Source organism: Plectrocnemia conspersa, unplaced genomic scaffold (assembly GCF_051122295.1).
Source record: "Plectrocnemia conspersa isolate PC_06_02 unplaced genomic scaffold, ASM5112229v1 ptg000013l, whole genome shotgun sequence".
NCBI lineage: Eukaryota > Metazoa > Arthropoda > Insecta > Trichoptera > Polycentropodidae > Plectrocnemia > Plectrocnemia conspersa.
In genome coordinates, this window is record NW_028277177.1 from 15,546,251 (window position 1) to 15,563,831 (window position 17,581).

The following is a 17,581-nucleotide window of genomic DNA, read 5'->3' on the forward strand; positions in this document are numbered from 1 at the left end:
CCACACTAAACCACAAATCTCGCGTATTAAAGAATACGACAAAAAAATACTAAAAACCCAGTAAAAAGGCATTCTACTACAACTATGGATACAATATGTGCTGATTTTATTTATTTAAAACATCTTTAATTCAAGGGGGATATTGTTTTGCTGATATTCCAGATAATCAAGTCATATTCGTAGACGTTTCAATTTTACGTTTTGTACTAAACGCGAATCGACAATAAACTGTTAAAGTGACACGCGCTCCGCATAACAAAGCCGAGTACGTCACTTTTTTCAACATATTTCTAGTTATAACACTTTTGTCTATATTAGGAATTTTTACTAGGCAAAACGATTTGAAACATGTGACTAAAGAAATCAAGCACATTTACATTACTAAGAAATATATTAGCCAGATTACTACAAGGTAGTGTTTTGCGACAATTACTCTACCAATAAACTGCAATGCGTTATTAAAAAAACCAACAAGTGGGTTCAAATTTGACGTAACAAATGGAATGAGGTTTTATCTTAACATATATTGTAGAATAAACAATTCGGTACAGGTAATGATTAGCTTATAAGTCATACTGTATACAAATACCGCAAAAAACATCAGCATGACATTGGATGCGAAGTTGCGATGAAGCGAACGCGCGAAACCAAAACGCAAATAACTAAATTACCGCTTTAGCGAATTATACTGGGTTCTCGAAAGACACATTTAAAACTATTCTTTTCTATTTTATAGGGATGTATGGTCCAGTTATGCCAAAGTGCGAGAAAAATATATACTAAATCCAAAACAGAGCGTGGTAGTAGTCCGAGCGTCGAGGCGTAGTGGAGTCAAGTGTGTCTAGTTCAGTTTTATGCCACGTTATATACATCATGCCGTATTCTCACTCCGTATGTTAAAAGGAATGGTAAGAATGCAGGCAAATTTCTCGACAGCTGCTAGGTCGCGGGCACCACTCATGGTACTTCGGACGCGCGTGTGTTGTATCAAATTTTGTAATTTTATTTATATACAAAAAATGTATTAGAAAGTATGCTATTCTCTGTAACATTTGAGCAACACACGTAGTGCCTAAACATTTAAACGCTCCTGTACTCACACAGAATCAACTTAGAATCACTTAATCAAGGATATAAAACTTTAACTCAAAATGTATAAAAGTGCGTAACAACTTGAAAAAGTGATATCATACTTGGGCCGGAAACTTTTGGACGTTCCCTCGTACACACACAGAATCTCATCTTTCGTAAAAAAACCGCAATGAATATTCATACGTCCAACGGCAGGGGAAAAATCTCCTATGATGTCACTAACCACCTGTATCTCTCCGTGGCCATGCACGCAGATAAGTCGGAGAGGAAATGACGTCGGCGCATGCGCGTCGCTCTCGGTGTGTCGAGGGTGGGGGTCGGGTTCCCTCCGCGCCCCGCCGCCCCCGCTCGGCCAATCGATTAGCGAGTAGAGAGAGGCTGCCTTAAATACGAACCCTTTTGTGAGGAGCGCGTCAGTTCCGGCGCGACGCCCGAGCGCGAGCGTCGCGACGGCTACACTGCGCGCGCGCGCTCCTGTTCGACGCGTATTTATTTGTTGTACCGCGAAAGTGTTACCGGCAATCGGGACACGACGATTGTAGATAGAATAATGTAAGTAGATTTTAAGAATGGAAATAAAAAATCAGAAAAAAACAAATAAATTAAAATAAAATCTTAGGAAAAAAGTAACGTCAGTTTTTGTTGAGATACACATGTGGGTTGTAAATTTGGCAATGATGAAATATTAAATTGTTTTTTTTTTATTTGTAGAATAATATTATTGGGTTGAATAAACGTATTTTTTGCAAGAATGGATCACAAATTGGCAACGCGTATACTTTAGTAAAAATGATTTTAATCGTCTTAAAGACTAATATAAATAATAATATAAATAATATTGTAAACAATATTATTTATATTATGGAAATTATGTGATAATTAGAAAATACGCAATAAGAGAAAATAAATAAAATTGAATAAGTTTATGTAACACACACTAACAACAAAAACACGCACTTTTTAAAAGTAAAAGTAAGTTATATGAAGAAGATATATTATCGTAAGCTATATTTTATGTTAAAGTAATAGCACACCTAACCTACGACAATGTTTAAAAATATTAATACGATTTTGTTGAAAATAGAACACGACAAATATTTTTTTTTATATCGTGCACATACGAACTTATTTAATTTAAATAATATAAAGCATAAAGTTTTTAAAAAACAAAAAGTTTTTAAAACCTTATTAAATAATAGTGAGTATGATGACTACTTTTTAAAATGCTATGCAATGATGCTAGAAAAAATATTTCAACAGATATTAAAATATATTTACAGATAAATTTTGTTGTAAAAATTATACTTAATTTTTTTAATCGTATCAGAACTTAAGATAAGTTTTGTGAACTACTTTATTTAAAAATTAAATTATTATACTAGTATTAGTGAAGTAAACATACTATTCACTATATACAAATGAAATGGTATTGATTTTTATTTAATTGATTATTCGACCCGTTTCATGTAACTAGCTTTTAATTGTGGATAAAGTATTTTATCAGTTATTCAGATATAACAATAAATATAAAATATATTACAATAAAAAAGTGATTGATTTCGATGTACTGGTAAGTTTTCATATTTTAAAAAAACATTTACCTATTTTTTAAGTCTTATATTAAAATAAAGTTTCTCGTGTATAATTTCTGATATAATCTAATTTCACATTCATATCGAGCTGTCAAGCTACGACGCCACACATTCTTGTCCTTCTACTCCCCAGATAATGCGTCACCTTCCCAACAACAAAATTTGCATTATACATTAAGTATAATACCTCTTAAATATTCAGCGCCCTCCTGACTCTTGATCCTTGCACGTGCTCCGACAAAGCATTATGCTCATTTTTCCATTGTAGCCCGACACGTCAAACCGTTCATTGTTGCATCCCCCGAATGGGGTCTTTCGTCCCCCCGCATCAGCAGGAACAGCTGTGAAATTTTGTGTCTTGGTGGCAACAAGTATTTAGTTCCCGTTCGTTTACGACTGAATCCAACGACGCGTATACGTGTCCGATCAAAAAGGAAAAGAAAAAATATCGATGTGTCGCATCCGAGCGTTTTACGGTCGCGCGCGAGAGAATTTTCAATACCGTAAATATTTACAGATACATATAATAAAATGCTCGCCTCCCTCGCTTCGCGTCAACGATCAGCCGTTCGAAAAAATCGGTTTCGGGAATCAGTTAAGGTTTTTACTTCTTGCTGAGTTTATATTGAGAGAATTTTGTAGCTTGTTTTGAATGATTACTCACAAAGAATTTAGCAAAAATTGACAAATAAAATAATCACCTTTGAAAGCTTTTAAGTTAACGGTTCAGATGAAATTAAAAATATCTAACCTTACATTTTTATTCATTAAAAGTAACACTAAAAATATATTTTAAAACAAGTAACACAAAAGTTCATATTTATTAGAGAGAATATTAAAAACAGGTCAAATCGGCAAAAAATATTTTGTATTTAAAGCATATAATATATTAAATTAAATAAAATCATTTTTAAAATTAAGAAGTTAGATGTTTTGTTCAAACAATGACACAAGAAATATTTCAAAATATAACCGTATGGTATTTAAAAAATATGTATTTAGCTATTTAAAGGTGCACGAATTCTTAAGAAAATCTTGGAAATTAAAGTATAATATTTTAAAATGGATGTCAAATATTTGCGAACCACCAGAAAATTAAGAAATATCACCCTAGAGAGTCGCGATCGCATTCCTTATTCTTGCCCAGTGCTAAAGACCACTCCTCTTACACGAGCCATCCAGCTTACCAACAAGTTCAAAACACACAGGTATGTTTTCGGCGATAGTTATAAGGAGCTGGAAAAATTATGTGGGATGATGCTTATCTATTTTAGGTCTGCACCGTAACATTTTTATAAATTATTTTTTTCAAATGCTTATTATTGTTTGTATATTGAGTATAGGGAGGTATAGTCCGGGACAAGCAAGAAGGTGAAATGCGTCTGTATTAGTCACAGGGTGTATATCGAGTGTTTAACAGTTTTTTATTAATTTATTTTATATTATTTTTTACCTACTAATACTTAGAGAAAAGCGTTTAATAAATAATTTTAGATTATTGTTGTTTTTACAAAATCGTAAAATAAACTTAAAAATTAGAATATAAAAAAAGATATTTCGCTTTTCATTGAAAATTTAAATATTTCTGTTAATTTTTATTTATGTTATTTTTTAATTTAAATTCTTTTATTTATTGTGAATACATCTTCTTATCACTGATTTAATAAAACTATTTGGTTTTCGTTAGTTTTGTAATTCTGAACAATTTTGTAAGCTGGGTTGATCCCCAGTTTTGTCACGGCGACTACCTGCTGCATAACTGTTATGCGTATTTTAGGCACTACCTTAAAATACGCTTCTTATTGTATTCCGCCATATCTACATACTTTCTAAACACTCTGTATTTTCTTTACAAAACAATTGACCGCCTCGTCCTAAGTTAAGTTTCGCCCAAACGACAACTCGTCAACCAATACAATGCATTTTACGACAATAAATCATTATTTTCGTTGCAAATACATGTATACAAACCAATCAAGAAGGACTAGTACGGATATCCTCACAGATTCACCAACACTAACACGTTTCACCTTCTTGTTTGTCCCGAACTATATTAAGGAATCTTGTCGAGCCATAATGGTGAATTTGTAATCAAAAATAAATTAGAGCACGTAAAAAACATAAAAAATCAAAGTAAAGTTGATTTTGATTTAAAATTTCGTTTGTAGTGAAATATGGAAAAATAATTTTAAGCTCTACCCTAACAAATTACTGTAGGGAAAGTACGCTTGATATGTAACTTTACATTTTCATTGTTAGTGTTAAATATTACATAAATAAATATTTATTTACTCGAAAATATAATTAATTAGGTTTACAAAAAAAACTATACAAAAGTACATATTAAAGTAGCCCTAAATTAACTTCTTTAAAATAATATTTTTTATTAAAATATTAAAGGGCAGTTATTAAATTTATAATTTGATACAATTTAAATATTTATATTTATTAAAAAGCATTATTAATCTATCTTTGGTTATTAGTGTTAAAAATATGATATAATATATTGATGTAAATATATTGAAGTAAAATAAAAAAATACTGATTCATAAATCTAATCTTAAAATACATTTTATAAGTAAGCTCATATTATATAATAGCATGTGCAACATTTTAGCGTTTTATCAACGATTTAACAACAACGAATGGGGCGAGGAAACATTTTCACGCATCGAATTTCACTGCAGATTTTTTTTTATTATAAAAGTCTACATTCTCTTTAATGGAACGTCACGTTGAATTCCCGAAACGATGCGTCGTTATGTACCGTATCAATGGCGCATAAAAAATAATTCTATATGAGCCTTTCGGCGAAAAGCACACATAACAGCACAAATGTGGATACATGCGCTTATTTGAAATTCGAGCAAAAAAACGTATCCATAATATGATGTTACTCGTTAGGTTTGTATGTGTACGTGAAATAAGTGGTATACGGGCAATTATATGGCCCTAGTTTAATTGAATGGCTCCATGGAATGTGATGTTTCGTGTAATGTGTCATTGGAGAGTCATTGTACCAAAAAAACGTGGGACTCGAAAAATATTAAAAAAATATATAATGACTGTTATGAATAATATATAATAAATATTTAATTTAACAGAAATAAATTTATACGTTCATCGAATACTGTTTATGAGCTTTGTTAAATTGTTCAAATATCAGATAACAGTTTATGTACATAAAATGTGTAAAATGCATTTTTAATTTGAATCAAGTATTGTATAATACATTCAAAAATCATAAATGGCAATTTAATACGCATTAGTCTATATAATAAAACCTAAATATTTGCTTTTTATTAATTTGTGCGAAGAACTTTGTATTAAAGTGTAATTTAAACGATATTTTTGCATAAGGGAATTAAAATATTAAAAAATATCGTATAATAATCTATGTTATAATATACCCATTATATCATGCTAATGAGCGATATATTTAAATTAGGGCTCGATACTTTATATTAGGGATACCGAAAAGTTTATGAAATTAATAAAATCCATCATAACGATGAAAAATATATTAAAAATACATATACATAATAAGATTATTGATTTAATAAGATGGAATTACTCATATAAATATTAGCAATCCAAACCTAAATTAAACGCTCTTTGTTTAGTGTTTTAGAACAAAAAGGTATTTAAAGTATGTTCATGAAAATTTATGTGAGGATTAAAACGGTAAAATAATTAACTAATAATAACATTTGATTGTTGAAGTGCAGCTACAAATTGAAACGCACTGTAATATTTTGTAAATATGTAGTAAACAATTGTAATCATTGTAAATCAATTTATAAATACCAATTTTCTTATATTACTGTGTGTTCGAATATTTTTTAGTTTGCATATAATTTTATAAAATTATACTTGATGTTATATTTATTATTAAAATTATAATATTACACGTTTTTACACATTCTGTTTTAAAAATTAATATTTAAAATAGTTTCTACCTAAATTTTTAGTAATTTCATTTAATATTAAATTACTTATTTTAACTAGATAGCGTAAAATTGTCACTATCAATTCATTTTTTAAAGATAAGACCCTAACAGCAGAAAAATTTGCGTCAGTCAACTGTCAGAGAGTCATAATTAGTCTTTGATAAAAACATACTCCGTTGACCTTTTGGTCCGGCGATCGACGATGCTGGCAATTCACCCTCTCATACATCATTTCACAGTTGCGCGATCAAAGCCCCGGGGGAGAGAGATAGAAAGAGCGAGAGAGAAAGCGTTGGCACTTGACATGCTGATGATTCCGTAATGAATATCAAAGCCTCACCTAGGAGCGCTGGAGGGTGGGTCTCTGGGTAACTAGGGTGACTACCCTCAGCGATTTGAATGCCGTCGACGTTCTTTCAAAACGCTCTAATAAACCGTGTAAATTATCTGCCTCCAAATTGGGTAATTATGGACGTTTTTCTTACAATGCCCGCGCGAAAGCCTTTTCCGCAGTCGTTTAGTCGAACATTTGCATAATTTATTTCCGACGGCGCTTGAGCTCGTTATAAAATTTATATACAGAGTTGTTCAAAAATACATTGATATTTTATACTTTGATTATTGTGCATTCTTTAGTTTTTTAACATAAGCCACTTACAGATTGATTTTAAAATGTAAATTAATAATTTATGTTTTCGGGTTTTGAGGTCGAAGAGATGTGACTCTTAAAAGTGATGACCCTAATGTGATGCTGGGCGATTTAGTAATTTCATCGCTTTTTTGGACACACCAAAGAAATATTTTTACGCCTTAGAAGAGAAACGGTTTAGATGGTTACTCCGGCGATCGACAACCAAAGAGTAAAGAAAAAAGTATTACTCGCAGGATATAATGTTTTATTTTATTCAGCACTCGTTTTTTCATGAGTAATTACCATCTCGGGTCAAAAGTGCTATTAGGTAGTTCATGCCATACTTTAAATTATTAATGCAATTTTTTGGTCAAAAGATATCTCATTGATTGTTGTTCAAAAAGGCGTAATGGATTTTTTTATTTGCTAGAAATTATCGTTTGAATGACCTCTAAATTATAACATCATATGCAGGAAGTTTATATTATTTAACTCCCACGGAGTTAAATAATATAAATAAAAATCTCTTTTATATCTGCTCGATTTGTACGTTTTAAGATAAATTATTGCTTTATCAATTTTTAATTCTGCTAAAAAGGAGGTTCGATCTGTGAGGAAAACTTTTAGTAAATAATAATAAAAAATGTTTTTCTAAATATCTTTTTACTTTGCTAAAAAACATTATAAAGAAACTAACGTATAAAAAAACTTATGTAAACGCTGCTACATTTTATATATTTTATAATGTTTAATATTAAAATATCCTTTTACTTTGCTCGGCTTCTCGAAGGAAAATTTCAAATCAGAATCTGGTAGAGTGGTGTCATAATCTATATCCCTCTTCATACACTCGATGCGTATGTGAGAGGTAATAATAATAACGACTATGACGCAAGTCGAGATGTGCGTGTGTGTGTACACGTCTACATGGGTACGTGGAAATTGTGGATAAGCCGCAAAAATCTTGACTCCACCGAATCCAAATTATTTTCAGTCCTCTTATGCCTCGCAGGTCACATATTTGAAATTTCTGCCTAGACCCCATTGCGCATTCTCGCGATGAGCACACTTGTTAAGAGCCCGCCACTTTGGCGTAAGGAGAAGATGAAATTTAATATGTGCGTATATAAGATGGGGGGAGCTTTATGAAAATTACAATCGGTTAAAAAATAAATGGCACGAGATATCGGCCTAATCCGGAACGAAAGGCGTAAACATTAAAAAATAATGTATATTTGCATTTTGTACAAAAGGGACCACAATATATAATAATACCATTCTCCTACTACTAGATTAATTTTAAATTATATAAGCATAATATATTGGAAGCGTTGAGGCAAACTATTCCGATAGCCCCTTTTTTACGTGGTCTGCCTTTTGATTTTTTTTAAATCTAGAAAATTTTGAATTGATCTAAATAAATATTAGTTATCTGGAGAATATAGTAGATGAGATAAAATCCTCCTACCAAGTTCTTAAATGATATCGAGAGTCAATTTCTTTTTTCAGGCCTTTTTTCAGACGATCCAGTTGATCACATACAATGATGCAGTTATTTCGTGATGCACAATCCCTCTGCAATTCCACCATACACACAAAATAAAGTATATCTGGGACTCGAAGTAGGTTTTGATACTCGATATTTGAATAACCACTGTTGTCACACAAATCCCATTTCTCATTAACACTTTTTAAATGGTCGAGAAAAGGCGACTAGCTTCAAGATCCAGAAGTTCTTGGCATATGTGGATACGCGCCGACTTGTTATTTTTTCGCTTAATTTGAGTGGTAAATGGGCCAGATTAGATGGTGGATGCACTACTAAATTTTTAGAATATCCATAGAAATGGGTGGTCAGAAAGTGTCCTAGTGGCCATCCAATTTATTTTATATATGCTAGTTTGGGCAAATTAGGGCAATTGTTAGTAGTCTTTAGTGGAATCAATAGTGTGGTTCTATGGCAGCAGCTTATAGTGCACGATGGATACCCTTCCAAGATCACTAGAAACAAATTCTTACTTATTTGAATGCAATGCAAATTTAGAAAAGTAAATTAATAAAATATATCTTATTTTCATTGCCAGTGGTAAGTATTTGAGAAAGAACTCGTTGCACTTGCATTAAAAGAAATAATCGCAATCAGAAATTCAGTCACCGTATTTCACCCCTAAATTGATTTTCGATTATCGAGTTTTTTGCTTTTTCAAAGGTAAATAAACAACATATAAGTAAGGGGTAAAAAGTTTTAAATTTCTTTAAAAATACTTAGATTATATTTTATTAAAATGATTTTTATTTGCTTTTTCAATAAAAAGTAATATTTTTTTTCATTAAAATAAGTACGAAAAAGCCATTTTTAGTCAAAAATTTTAGTAAGTGTTAAATATATGTTATATTCGTGTCGAATATATGTATGGTATAACTATTAATCTATCATATATTGTTTATGATAAAATAAATTATTTGTATAATCAAAACGTCAAATAACATTCTGCGAATGCAAATATAATCATTAACTATGTATTGTTAACAATATTTTTTAAATTATTATATGACAGTTCTCGAATAATAATGGGCTGATTGCTTTAAAGTTTGAATTGATTTCATAATGACTTTTCAGAATTACTACCACAAATAACACTAATTATACAAAATTCATGAACTAAACATACAATTTTAACTTTATATATTTTAAACATTTAAAAAAAACTGCGTAAAATTTGTTTAATAAGTTTTAACGTAATTACTGTTTCAAATATACTATCGATCATGCAAAGAGAAATGATCTAATATATAATTAGCATTCGTTTAGAACTCGCACCTATAGATATTAATTTTATTTTTTAACTCGTAAGTTGATTAAATTCTATTGTAAGGCGTTGGAAGTAACGGGAGCCGCATCAGTCGTAACAGAAATACCTTTATTGGAAATATTACCGAGAACAGTCACGGCCCGTTGAAGAACGGCAATATCCGTAATTTATTCCGATTCGATTATTTTATTTTACTTTGAAAGCGCTTAGGGGAAAGTAAAACACTGAACGAGGGGGACACCGCCGACTTTTTCCAGAGAGAGGAAAATCTTTTTTAATTATCGCAGCCCATACCGGATTATCGTTTCGCTGAAATTATGTAATATTTTCGCATAAAAATAATATATTTATGGGTGAAAAAAATACGTATAAGACACAGAAACACACTACGATGCAATCAATTTGACGGTCAACTGTTGTTCGGTCCGCATAAAATATTTTCGGTTCGTTAAACTTCACGACGAATTAACTTCAATTACAATTGGTGCAATTAGTGTCACTTTAGTTATATTTAACTTTTGTCGGCGGCCATTTTTGAACAAAAAGTCTCACTTTGTGGACTATGTCTCTCTCGGACCTGTCTCTCCGGTTATTAGACGTGTAATTATATTAACACATCTCTTGGCGCCATACCAATGATACGGTAATGCCAAGAATCTCAGCACTATATTATTATTATAATTATTATTTTTCTTTATTTATTTTTATCGTTTTTTTCTGGGTGCTTATGTAATACGTATTTATTAATATGCGCGCTTATTTTTTATTTATTTTTATATATTATTTAACACTTGACATCTTACCGAGAGCTTAACAAGGGTCAGAGTGTATTTGCATATTTATATTCATTATATTCGTTTATTGTACTCTCTCCGTTTGGAGTGTTACAAAGGGCATAATAGAGCAAGTGAAATATTTAAACAAAGCAAATGCTGAATAAAATACATAAATTTATACAGCGATAATGTATTATTGTTGTGTTTATGGCAAAAATAATTTGATAAATTAAATGCCACAAGGTACATCAAGCCTACGCATTGACGTAAAACTGATTCAACATTATTTCTGATCTTCAGCTCTTTCTGCCATTCTAAAAACTGGGATTTAATGAATTTTATTAACTTAGAGTATTTAAAATTTTCATATATAAATCTAAATGTAATATACAATCTATAACTACCTGTATGTATATGTACAATTGTACATATAGTAATTTTATATAGCTAAATAGTTAAAACAGCAGTAACATAAATGCTTATATTATTTTAATGACCTCGTTATTGTGTATCTAACTATATTTTTTGATAGTCATGCATATCTTTTTATTTACTAAATCTGAAACTCTTTTACCAACCCATAACTTTTATTTTTTATTTACAAAGGTATCGTTTGCTAGAAAATTGTATTTTGAAATTCTGTAGTATATAATGAATGTATAAAATTTAATTTAAAACGTTTTTTGATAAATTAAATTTTTAAGAAATTGCTTACATCAAAATTATTTGGCTCAATTTATTTGAGCTCAAACCTTGAAAGATTACTGTATTATTAAAATGAATCATATTTTTTTCAATAAAAAAATTGTTGCTATATCTACTAATTAAGAATAAGTTTGGTTTAGATAACGGATACATAAGCCTAGTGTTAGTTTTCGAAAAGCTTTCTGATTGCCTGCGAATTTTTAAAGAGAATTTTTGCTAAAATTAAAGAATAAGTATGAATATTTTTAAAGATTATGCAACTACTGTTTATTTTATACAGCTGCATAAGCTCGTCGGTGTCAGAGCTTTAAAAATATGCAAGCTTTTAATAAAGGTCAGAAGTATTCAAATCGCGAAAAATTGTTTACTACAAAAATATTTAAAATAAGTTGCTCAGCATAGGATTTTTTTTCTATTGATATTAGAACAATAATAGCCGATTTGCTTTTTAAAAACAATGTATGGCAATATATCTACTGATATGTTTTATTAAATGATAAGCACATAGTTCTTTCATATTTTAACTACTATGGAAAATATAATTTATATGCTTACATATTGTCAAAAAAATATTGCAAAATAAAAACAGTAAAAATATTTTATATACATAAAAATATTTACAGTAATATATTGTTTTATTATAATTCTCAAGAGAATTGAGAAATAAAAATGAGAATTCTCATCCCTCGAGAAACCAGAATGTATACGTAAACCGTTGAACCGCATGTAACGGTGCAGCGTTTGTTCTAAGAAGACAAATTGAATCTTGTCAAAATTAGTAAATAATTATATTAATTTGAAGATGGATTTCGATAAAAAGTTTATAGATAAAAAGTTGTTTATAAAATACATGAATAAGTATTTATGTATTTTATAAACAAGTAAAATATATTAAATATTATTTTTACTCACATACAACCAAAATCCTACTGATTCTTGAGTCGACTATCAACAGAAGTGTTTTAATATAATTAATGAATTACAATTGCGAGGGGGGAGTATTTTTATTATAGCTAAATATATTTATGTATCTTGTGTCTGCTTTAAACAATTAAAATAAAATAGGGTGGTAATTTTTGATCCATATTATTTAAAATTATAAATATACATAAGCAGAAAAATATATAAATAACCGTAAAGAAAAATGTTAACTACACTTTAAGTATATATTTATTAATGAATCATTTAAATAAAAAAGCAATAAAAAAATTATTAAAAATTAAATATAAATTATATAGCAATAATTATTTTTACTTGTTATCAAATAGTGACCGAAAAATCAAACTTTTACATAGAAAGAGTTATTTAATTAACATTATAAAATACGATTGCAATGAACTAGATTATAAAAGATCGTTTAATCTAAACTTTTGAACGGGGCTAATATGTGGCATTGAATGCTGTTCGGAATTGCTTTGTTTCGTTAAAGTAAAACATATAGATGACTTAGTCTGGCATTTTAAAAATGCTGAATGCACCGAGAAATAAAATAAACGTAAAGATAAAAAAAAGTGGAAAAAGAGCTACTATTTTCACTTATTTAAAAGAAATTGTTAAAAGAGCGATGTTCGTTCAATGATCAAATTCTTTGCGCTAAGAAGTTACTGACATTGAAACTCTTCGCTAACTTGTTTTAGTTTTGATAACGCCGTTATAAGCAGGTAAAAAAGTTTGGTAAATTATAGCAGAAAAAAATATGTTTCTAATAAATAAATAAATAAAAAATAAGTGGTTTTTAGTTTTTAGCTGTATGTTAAGAAACAGTTACCAAAAGATTTACAGCCTAAGAAAATTTTGTGTAAAAATTTATAACGTTTTGGAGTAAAAAAATCAAGAAACTCTTAAAATATTTTTGGACTATATTTTCTATCGTATTTAAAAAAAATTCAATAATTTTGTGTACCTTCAAGGAATTTGCCTTAAAGTTATTACTTTTAATTTTGTTATTAAACCAAAGTTTATCAGGAGTGTTAGTGTATGAGCTTTCTTCATAATAATAATAAAAAAGCATACATGAATCGGAGCCTCGCATGAATGGCAGTCGCCTACCTATTTTATGTCGTTAATGTCGAAATGTGAGATGCGAGAAGTATTCGCTCGTGTGATGTATGGTACTTTTATGCTATACATTAAATTCCAACAAATTTTTTAATGGTCCCCCATCTGGCGTTGAGTAATAGTACCACGGACCTCTTCTCATTCCTACACCACCTTACCACTCCTCTCCGGCGAAGGACTCGAATTCCGGAAATTCCATCATTAAAGCCGAGTTAGGGCGCGTTCAGATGATCAGAGAGAGAGAGACTGCGAGGAAGATGGATGAATTTCGCCAACTTCCCACCTGCTAAACTGATAAAAATGGATATTTAACTCAACCAATTGAATTTCCCGCACCGGCAGTATTGATTGTCGAGTCGTTTGATTCGCCATATATTTTAACCGCGTTGGAATAAGAGATTATTGCGCGCGGTCGGTTAAAATAACTACCGAAATTACTAAATACGTTAACGGGATATACGACGAGCCGTGAGCTTAATTGATGCAAATTCTATGAGACTTGACCTTTTTTGAAATTTTATAAGTATTATATAGTTGCTTATTTGGAATTAAATTAACCATGAGACTATGGCGTGTACGTTATAGAGCTGCTGAATATTCATACTTGGAAATTTTAGACACGTGTATAATACTGGGTATCGTGCGCTGAATTCTATTATTATCAAAGTATTTTGGAAAAAATGTATTTCTGTGTGTGTTATGTTTAAATAAATTGTATTTTTTAATAACAAATACTGATTTGTTCAAATTTTGATTTTAAGAGAAACGAAGAATAGCGTCTCTTAATACAATGTTACGCAGAAATGGATAACCGACGTATGGCAAGGATGAATATATTTCTACTATATTTTTGTAATATTATATATATGAGTTAATAAAAGTTTAATTAAGCACCTTGATATTATTTTTTCTAGAACATAATATTATTTATAAATATACTTCTTTAAATATTATTCAAATGTGTTGAGTAATTTTCTGATAAAAAATCATCTAAATTCATTTAATAAATATATAAGCTTAAGAATTATTCTTTTTATTAAAACTATAAAGTCAAATATTTAAATGTAAGAATATATTTTATTTGGAAATGAAAAGTTAGCAATGCTCACATATTGATTGATTTAATTGTTATTGTGCCCAATTTACCTGCAAGAAAAGTGCAAATCGTAATTTGAACCGTTATATAAAAAGCTACTTGCAACTTATCAATTAAATATCAAACTATTGCACATATTTTTTAATTTGATTTGTCATTAATATATGCACAATAATATTTATTAATTTATTTAGATGAAATTAAGACTACTGTAACTTAATAGGTTATCCCAATGCATCACGATGGTAAAAAATCAAAATATAGTATTATTAAAATACACAAGTAAAATAAAAAATATGACAGTATAAAAAATAAAAATATAAATAAAATATTTAAATTGATAGAAACAAACCAGATTAGCTTTTCGTAGCTGACATTAAACATATTAATGTGCAATGATGTGAAATAAGGTGTCGGAAGGCGACAGCCATAAGCTAGTGCGGAGGTTCTGGATCTAACAAACATGGAAAGAGGACGTGATCATGATTCTCGAAAACGTTCCGGAACTCAAAACTGGAATTTCTTGAGAATCATTTAATTGTTGACAGCACCCTAAAATAGTTTAAATAAATGCTTAGCGACATAAAACTTTCTGCGAGAACTTACTGAATCAGGTATTCTAAGAAAAAAATATGTGTATATTAATTAAATTTATAATAATACTTTTTTTATGGCTATTATATATAATATATTACACTAAATGCAAGACAAATGATTTAATATTCACTAATTGCTATATTATAATATATGTTATATTTATATTCTATAAAACTATATACAATGGATATACCGTAACAGTATCCTATTGTCTTCTCGAATCTTTTATAATACAATTAATTCAAAGAATAAAACTATTCATTTCAAGAGAACAAGCCTTTAAGAGTGACATTTTCCAATTACGTCTCTTAATGGACAATATCGCTTTGAGACTAATCGCGGAGAATTTTTCCGCGACGTAAACAATGACCGCTCTATTCACACTTTCTTCGCTTTCCTTTCCGTATCTTTTGAGAGTTTTTTTTGTTAAGCTAATTTGGCGTGGTCTCGCCTGTCAGGCGACATTACTTCCGGCCATTTCACACCAAGTTTCCAAGATTAAAAACGTTCAGACGTAGACAATGGTCTACGATACGTCCTCGCGGAAAAGCAACCCCCTTTTTCCTTTTCGTACATCTTATATATACGCCTACTATGTATAGGTGCATAAATTTTTACTCGAATGGGCCTTTCGAGAGATTTTTTTTACATTCAACAACCCTCTTTGGCACTAGACTCAGATTTTCCCCGTGCGAACGCGACTTCCTCGTTTCACGCAATCTTCGGCCGAGATCAGGTAATTTATGTCGTAGAATTTGAAAGTTGTAATTAAAGTTGTATTATCTAGCCGTGTTCGCAGGAAGTTGTGCGAAGCCTGTCGACTGATGGAATATATAATCTGATAATACATACGCTCACATATTTTGGATCCTGACTTAATTAAGGAAAGCGAAAAAATGGGTTGAAACCGGAAGTATTGGTTTCCGTCTGGGGTGTGCCGTACTTCGTTAAGTTAAAGTAAACGAAAGTCAAGGACAATTAGCAGAGAGGGTCCTTTATGCGCATCTACCGGGAGGCTTTTTTAGTACATGGGGGAAATTCTAGACGGTAGAGACAATCTTATTATCAGACGATAATGACAGTATCGAGTCGCAACTGATATTGGTGTCTTAATTGATTGGTTTTGCCTTGAGTGTTTTCTATATTTAGATTTAGTATATATAATAAGTAACAGCGTTAGTTAAATTTGATAAAAACGTCAAAGTGATGCTTTGTAAATTCATAATACAATATATTCCTACTAGTTTTATTAGCACTCTATAATTAAACACATATTAATTATTAAATAAAAAATATTTACAATTAAATTCATACAACTATTTAAAGAGCAACACATACATAGTTATCTGTGATAATACAAGTGGGTTGTCAACCGAGTAAAATTTTTACTAGCATTGTACGAATCTTCTGTACATAATTCTAAGGTACATATTTTATTATAATGTATTTAATCAATTAAAATATAAAAAATAAATTACGTAGGCGAAGAACTCATATAACATTTCGTAATTTAATTAAAACGTTTGCAAACTTATATAATTTACATTATTCGGTTATTATTTCACAATTAGTAAGCGATATGAGAAACGTAACTCGGTCGGCTTTAACCGAAAATATGAAATTATTTTACTTGGAATTCTTGACCAAAGTAAGGCAAACCACGTTTATATATATATATATATAAAGTATACATATCGCTAAGCTTAAATCCAAAAATTAAAAGTGCCTTTGAGACAGACTGCTTAATTTCATTAGGAAATTATATCGGTCCGCTTACGGATTTCATCGTGGTGGGCGTTTGGATCTTTGAATATAAAGCCTTTTTATTTTTATTTCAGGGAATAATTTAAAATTGATTGCTTGCTATGACGTAACCCCCAGATTCGCTACCATTTACAACTACCATAACGCAACCTACACCCCAATGTTAATATTTATTATCGTTCGGTTCGGCACCGACGAGTATCGAAGCGAAATAATTCTTGAGAATTCATCTCGTGTACCAAAGCTGCATTTGTTATTTTAAATTTACGTTCAAAATGAATTCAAAACATTCCATCAAATGCTTCTACTCCACCTTTCGGTTGCTTCTTATCTTTCTATCAAATGTAAATAGTGGTTGAAATTCGCGACCCTAACCAATCCATCGAGTCGTTGAATAAACATACGTAGGAAAATTTTCAAAGATCTTACCTGGCTGACCTTACATAACATTAATTTTGTTATTCTGAGAATTTCAACAGCTGTTTCTGATATTCAATACGCGAATGC

At 30.2% G+C, this 17,581-nt stretch overlaps 1 protein-coding gene across 1 annotated transcript in view; it reads left to right on the forward strand.

The window, feature by feature from the left end:
* The first annotated feature begins 1,513 nt into the window (after window positions 1-1,513).
* Window positions 1,514-17,581, forward strand: part of LOC148227409 (protein O-mannosyl-transferase Tmtc2-like) — a 284,374-nt gene continuing 268,306 nt past the window's right edge. The window contains exon 1 of the mRNA XM_088201697.1: window positions 1,514-1,644. The gene's annotated coding sequence lies outside the window, so the exon portion shown is untranslated. The remainder of the gene's footprint in view (window positions 1,645-17,581) is intronic.